We start from the raw sequence: 8049 nt of genomic DNA, 5'->3' as shown, positions 1-8049 counted from the left end.
TTTTTCTTTTCAAATTATTTGTAAAAATTTTTATTTTTGTACCACCCGAATAAAACACATCGTTTCTTGGTGCTGAATCTNTTAATACAACCATGATTGATAAAAAGCTGACCTTGCAAACCCACCTTGTTCAATTCTATTCGCCTTGAAAATGCTAGTAGATATTCGAGTAAGTTAAGTAATTCTTTTTTTCTTTTCAAATTATTTGTAAAAATTTTTATTTTTGTACCACCCGAATAAAACACATCGTTTCTTGGTGCTGAATCTAAATCTGGCCGCACAATTGCTCTAGAACTAGAATTTTGAGATATCCTAACCTCAAAGTGCCAAAAACACGGTTTTTGGCGATATTTGAGGGTATATAATGAAAACATAATTTTTTTTACTCATTTCTACTTAGGGCATGATTTTCGTTGGTTGGGATTCGATTTTTATTTCTTGAGATATATCAGTTTTAATGTGCAGTACTTCGGTATTACGTCGTAAGCATGAGTCATTATAGCATGTGGCTTTTCAATCGTAATGAGCGAAACAGTTTTGTTTATTGATTTATGTATGCAATCTTGTAAGTATTATTAAATTTTTGTTTTTGTTAAATACATACAAACCGTTATGAAAAAAGCATTCATTGATTCAAAACCATTTGGTGCTTTTAGTGAGGCAAAACGCTTTTTTTTCCAAGTATTTGGTGCTTTTTGAAAATCAAAAGTTGGCAACACTGGGTAGAAAAATTTCCGCTGTTGTTCGTACGCGTACACGATTGAGAGAAATAGATATTGCGCCAATCGCGGTACCGCTAATCCGCTCTTTGTGATTTTGACAGAATCCCTGTAGGGAAAACACGAACTAGTGAACCAAATTTCTAGTTCAGTACTAGTTCTTTTTCGCCAAAAACGAACCAGACCGATAGTAACTAGTCCCGCACCAGGCCAAAAGCAGTGAAATGTGGTACTTTAACTAAACTATTTTATTTCAAATTTGAAACGCAGGGAAGGTAATCATTATGAGAAAAATAATTTAAATCAGCATTTAATCATTATTTTATGAATTATTATTGAGTTTTATTCTTTCGCTCAAANTCGCGCAGAGATTATCATTAATTTTGAGTTTTATTTTTCCACTTAAAAATAATGATAATTTATAAAATTGAAAAGGCCATACAGACGCAACCCACTGTAGTTTTGCCCTGAAAAGTTTGGGTCTTATTCCTCCTATAAGGGTGCGGCTACCTCTCAAAAGGATACGTCGGTATTCACGCTAGTATAGTTTTTGAGTTCCTTAATAATCATTATACTTAGTGATTCCATAAACAAAGGCCAAGATCCTGAAGGACAATTGAGAAAGGCAATGCAGTTGCAGAAAAAAGACATTTAAAAAAAAAGTGTCAAAACAATTATCACTTTCTCACTAAATTTATTTAAAAATGCAAGCCACCAGGGCTACCTTTTTTTAAGAAAAGACAAATTAATTTTTTTTTTATGCAATCCAGCACAGCTACCTTAATACAGTCAGTCAATAAAGTTTAGGTACAACGAATTTTTTAAAATACGGGCAACTATTTTTTAAATATTTTAGTTTTCGGTAATTTTTTATAAAAATAACGTCAATTCTACAACAAAATCCCCAAATATCAGAGTTCCAAACTTGTGCAAAATTTAAGAAAACTCTGCAAAATTTCATTAAAATAATTCACTTTCTATTTACGCTCTCTAGAAAAAGTTTTTTAGCCCATTCAATTTTAATATAATGAAGTGCAAGTGTGAGGAAGCTAGGACTTACCAAACAACAACAAAAAAAATTGCTAAATATCACTTTGTTATACTAAAATTGAACGGGCTAATAACTGAGTACTTAACTTTTTTCTAAAGAGTGCAAATTGCAATACTTGGATGGAAATTCGCAGTTTTCTTTAATTTTGCATAAGGTTCAGAACTCTGATTTTTGGGGTTTTTGGTGTAGAATTAACCATACTTTTATAAAAAATTTGGGAAAAATAAAATATTTAAAAAATTGTTGCCGGTATTGTAAAAACTTCACTGTGCCTAAACTTTATTGACTGACTGTATATCTTATTTAAGTTAAGTACGACAAACACTTTCGAAGTACTTCATATACATATAAGCTTAAAAAGAACTGAATTTACTTAAAAATCAATATGCTTAAATTTAGACAAGTAAGACAAAGTGAACTAATATTTTTACTTTTAAGCAGAACGCACTTTTGTTTTTTACTTACTACTTAAGTTTAATACTACTACTACTACTAATGTGGTTTATAAATTTTTAATAAATGCGTTTAAACATTTGTGATTGTATTGTCCTTCCTTCAACCGATCGTATTTAATTTAGAAGGGAAATGTTTCGACAAGCCTGATTAGAAATATAGATCTAAGGTGACGAATTTATAACAGGTTGGGAAGTATAAAAAATGGATGCAGATCGAACTAGATGTCATCTGTTAATTTGGAACTGGTTCGGAGCTATAGAAAAAGGGATGCAAAACGAACTAGATCTTATCTGTCGAATTTAGAACTGGTTCGGAACTAGAGCCAAAGGGATGCAACGGGGGACAATTGACACTTCCTAGGACATCGCAATGTTAAATTCGCCAGTCGCTAGCATGCAAAAGAGAATTAACGCGTACTAGTCATGGTTCCAAACGCACTAGAACCGAACCAGTTCCGCACTAGTGCGTTTCCCTACAGGGTATGTGCACTGTTTTTTAATTTGAAGAATTTAAACAAATTAATATTTGTTAAATGTTTGGTCAAGCCTTTCCTCCAATTTAGAGTGTGCATCTTGATGTTGTAACACAAATTGAGGGACATATAATTTTACGCCGTCTCGTTAAGGGTTTATGATAGAATGGATATTAAAAAACGAATGTACACGTTTGGATTTTTTTTGTCCCCAAAATTTTCTATACATTTTTTTTTCTATCTTGTAATAAACACTATTTATTTATATACACTTATGGGTATGTACAAACGTACATATGTTTGTATATCCATTTTATATGTATGTTTTTCCTTTGAAGCCATATTATTTGTAAATAATTTGTATAGTATTTGTGTAAAATTTTTTATCTTTCACTGGATATTCTACATATATTAAATATTGCCTGCAGCCGGTTTAGAAAATTTGTATTTGGTTTCACGTTATTTGCTTAAGATAAAACTGTTTGATTCTCGTGGTATACCGGTTTGTATAGGCAATGCCCCACATGTTTTCCAGGACATTTTTCCTTGTTACTCGCCAACCGCAACTGAAGCATTTTTGCGTCGAACTTTCGCTTTTAATCAAATTTCGATTTCATTCATTCAGTTTGATTTAAGCCTTAAGCGTCCCTCACTGGAAATATCGTAAAAGCTTTCAAATTTCATTCCATTACCATCGCTCTGCGTAGAAAATTGCTCTCCATGCGTCTGCGTAATACCGGACACATGCAGTTCATTCATAATTGCCGCGGTAGGGATAACTGTCTTGCACTTTTATAACTTACAATAAAAGCTTTGGTCCCTTATCTCTATGTTTAATCCTCTTTTGTAGTTGAGTTGATAAACCATCAAAAAAAACGTATTTACAAGTACAGCGTCGTTTAAAGTACAAAACCACGTATCGTCATTCTGCAAAACCGCGTAACTGACATTTGCTGCCAAAAATTGGATTTGCTCACACAAGCTCTTGTCTCAATCCTTATCCATTCGTCCTGAAATATACTAGCCAGAAATGCGATTGCTTTATAAAAAAGAGAACCATTTTGAAATATGAGTGTTTTTACTCTCTAGAAAATAATTTATGCAACCTCACAAACGCGGCTTCGCATTATCTTTATACGCGGTTTCGCTTTTACGAAAGTTCACGGAGAGTTGTTAGAAATGAATATGACTAGTACAACACTTGGCTAACGGAGGGCTTAAGAGTCATTGAGAAAAATACCGTAAATGTCCTCGTTTGTCCTCGATTGTCGTATGTTACGCACGTACGTATGGCGCTTACGACAATATTTTACTCAGGCGACGATATGTACATATATTTGAATGTATGCATGTATTGTAAATTTCAACGCGCCACCTGACCTTTGCTGTGTCGGTAGCACAACAACTGCTTACAACAGGTGGTTATCAGGGTTAGAGCACAATTGCGATCGTAGTAGCCTTACTACTGTTTTCGACAATATTACAATTTTACTACGCTACTTCGCTTTACCTAACATATACTTTCTTTTTTCCAAAATCCAATAACAAGAAGTTTAATTGTCTTCATTTTTAAAACTTTCGTTTTAATAAGAGCATGAACCGATAAATTCAGATTATTTTTAATGTAAATAAGTTATATTAAAGAGAATTTATTGAACTGTGGCAATATCTAGCTTGTATCGGGTGATCCTTTCATAAATTTTTTTTTAATTTTAAATAAAACACTTAAAACAGAACCGGATTGGGAATCTTTATTATTACCCGAAAGAACTATCCCTGAAATGATGAGATTATTTTTAAAAAGTAAATGTCAGAGAATGTTCTTACGGGTAATAATAAAGATTGCGAAGTCCAGTTACGTCTTAAGTGTTTTATTTAAAATTAAAAAAAGGTCTAGGTAGATAACCTTATATACACATGTAAATATATATATATGTATGTATGTACATTAGGGTGGTAAAAAAAAAGTAAAGTCGGAATTTTAATGCTCTCACCCCTAGGACTTTTCTGGATTGTTCTATACCGAAAAATTATACCCCTTTTTTCATTTTGAATTAAAAAAATATTTAGAGGTTGCTCAGAACTTTTATTATATGGGGGAAAAACAAGTTTTCGTAAAAATGGTATAGAATTCTTGAAAATCAATATTTTTCGATTGGAACACTTTGTTTCTCTTCAGCAGACTTCTTATAACAATACCCAAATGTTTATTTGACCAATTGCTAAATTGTTTAAGCCAGGTTCAACCCAACATCAAAAAACTAAAAAACAAACAAGTTTTTTTCTAATAGCGGTCACCCCTCGGCAGGCAATTACAAACCTCCGAGTGTATTTATGCCATGAAAAACAGCTTTTTTATCTCAAAATAAAAAGGGGTATATTTTTTTCAGCAAGGAACAGTCCTAGGGGGTGAGAGCAATAAATTCCAACTTTACTTTTTCACATGCATTTTTTGGACAACACTAATGTACATATATATTTCTTAAAGTATTATTTCTTGGAACTGGCGAAACTTTCATAATTTCTCCGCGATATTGTTGGTTCAAACGTAATTTTATGTGCAGCAAGCTGACATAGAAGAGGATAACGTTATCATTGACTAGGAGTGACGGAAATTCGTTCGCAAATATACCATCTTTCAACCTGAATTTTATTCCTTACTTCGGCTAAGTGTTATTATATTTTGGAAGACGTTTTTGCGTACTTAACTCTAAAAAAAATATCTATGGGTTATGACCCTTTTCCAGAAAACGGGCGGTATACAAAATTCCGTACGGAATTTTATTAGCTGCTACCATTTTCAAGTCATTTGCACCCAGTGCTAATGCCGTAGTCCTTACTCATGTGGTTATTGTTGTGCACCTAAGACATAAACAAGTGATTTTATATTGCTACTGCTAACTTGTTGAATGTGCTTGTCGTGCACATCTGCATGTACATGAGTAAAAATTCGTGAAGTGGGCCACCATTTTTTCGAAGGTCGAGCTTTTTTTGTGCAATTATCTGTTTATGCTTCACAACGATAAAAAAATACAAGTTTCGAAATTCGAACAATTTTGGAAGTTATAGCTATTAAAATTGCTCAAAATTGTGTAGATTTTAATTGTTTTCTCGCGATTGGTAATACCGATTCTGCTCATATTTTAAACAGTTGAGAATGATGGTTTTTTCTTCCCATTTTTATTTATTATTTGGCCATCAATTTTTATACCCGAGCGCACTTGTGCACAAGGGTATTATAACTTTGTTCACATAACGGTTGTTTGTAACAGGCAAAACGAATCGAGATAGATATAGACAAATGTATACAAAATCCTCGATAAATCAGTAAATATTAAAGCAAAGGTTGCAACAATTCTTTATCAGGAAATACGCTTAAAATGCTTGAAATTTCAATATTTCGCAATTTAAGGATGCTAGTTTACTTAATATTTATACCCCCGCTTATCATCTAGCGGTAGCTTTCGGAAAGGTGGAAAACATATATTTAATACTTGCGCCGGGTATTTAATGTTCGGCTCCGCCCGAACTTAGACTTTCTTACTTGTTTTTTATAAAAGTTATTAAAATATTTTAAATATTACTGACATCTGAATGGATTTAAAATCGCGTTTCTGGCTAATATTGTTGTACGTTCTATTAGTAATTATTTGCTTAAAACATGTGCCACAATGCTTCGAGACGAAAGTTATTCACGCTTTTCCCTTGACGCCCAATGTATTTTATATGGAAAACGATGGAATGAGTATCGCTAGCGCGCTAGACTCGCTGTCAATCGATACTTCTTGAAAAACTCATGCGAGGTAAATATGGCTGATTTCCAAAACGTCAATTGCATAGCATACGTACAAAGTTTAATGTTCCATAACGCCAAACTACAATTGTTTGACAATGTATACTTTTCCGAAAAGTTATCGAAACGTATCGCTAGAGTAATCAGCGCATCAAAAATAAAGTTGATGCTTCGTTTGGTTTTAGTTACCATTTGGGTTTTAGAAATGGAAAATTGACTTTAGCAAATTATTATTTTTATTAGACCCGAAAACTCGTTATCCGCCACTATTCGATAAAGTTTGTATCTCAGTTTATATGCCACTCCTCTTAGACTTTATACAACACAATTTTAGCTGCTGGAAAGTGCAGGTTTTGATGAAATTTTCTTTTTTCTGACCTTCTGGGAATTTTATTTTCTTCGAGTAATTCATTTGCATTTTATCTCGACCGAGACAAATTCCTGTATATTTCCTTTGAATAGAGAAAGCCTGATTCATTACCTTTCCAATGGTATCCCATTTTTGTAAATAGAGCAAGAAATATTGAACTTATAACGGAATTTGTTGACCCAACTTGACTTTTTTATCGATATTTTCCACGCCCATAATTAAAAAAATACATTTATGTTTAAGTCCATTTCTGTCAGTTTATAATTCCTTGTTACAGGGAAATTCTAAATATCAATTTTGGTCATTTTAGCCTTTGTAGTTAGTTAAATATTTCAGTTTTTGCATTTTTAAAAATTGCAGTTATATAATAGGGTGGCGTGACAGTAACTATAAATNCCAATTTATTGTAAAAAAGCTTCGCCTATGTTATAACGTACCTTGTGCAAAATTTCATTAATCTATCTTCAATAGTTTTCGAATTACAGAATTAAAAGCAACTAGATGGGTCAAATCTTACACAGTGCGGCGGGCGGAAAGACCTAGTTTCCGCTCCGCGCTGTTTACGGGCCGTTGATCACGGTCGGAAAGTCCGAGCTTCCGATCCATGTTCCCGTAGTCATTACTTTGTATGTGAGGCAGGCGGAAAGTCCTAGTTTCCGCTCCGCGCTACAGACGAACTGTTGGGCGAGGTTGGAAAGGCCGAGTTTCCGATCCCTGCTCGTNACTAGATGGGTCAAATCTTACACAGTGCGGCGGGCGGAAAGACCTAGTTTCCGCTCCGCGCTGTTTACGGGCCGTTGATCACGGTCGGAAAGTCCGAGCTTCCGATCCATGTTCCCGTAGTCATTACTTTGTATGTGAGGCAGGCGGAAAGTCCTAGTTTCCGCTCCGCGCTGTTTACGGGCCGTTGATCACGGTCGGAAAGTCCGAGCTTCCGATCCATGTTCCCGTAGTCATTACTTTGTATGTCAGGCAGGCGGAAAGTCCTAGTTTCCGCTCCGCGCTGTTTACGGGCCGTTGATCACGGTCGGAAAGTCCGAGCTTCCGATCCATGTTCCCGTAGTCATTACTTTGTATGTGAGGCAGGCGGAAAGTCCTAGTTTCCGCTCCGCGCTACAGACGAACTGTTGGGCGAGGTTGGAAAGGCCGAGTTTCCGATCCCTGCTCGTATTGTCCTACGCGGTCGCG

Source organism: Rhagoletis zephyria, unplaced genomic scaffold, assembly GCF_001687245.7.
Source record: "Rhagoletis zephyria isolate East Lansing unplaced genomic scaffold, Rhagoletis_zephyria_1.1 Rzeph_scaffold_03091, whole genome shotgun sequence".
NCBI classification, from domain to species: domain Eukaryota; kingdom Metazoa; phylum Arthropoda; class Insecta; order Diptera; family Tephritidae; genus Rhagoletis; species Rhagoletis zephyria.
Note: the sequence above shows the minus strand (reverse complement) of the source record.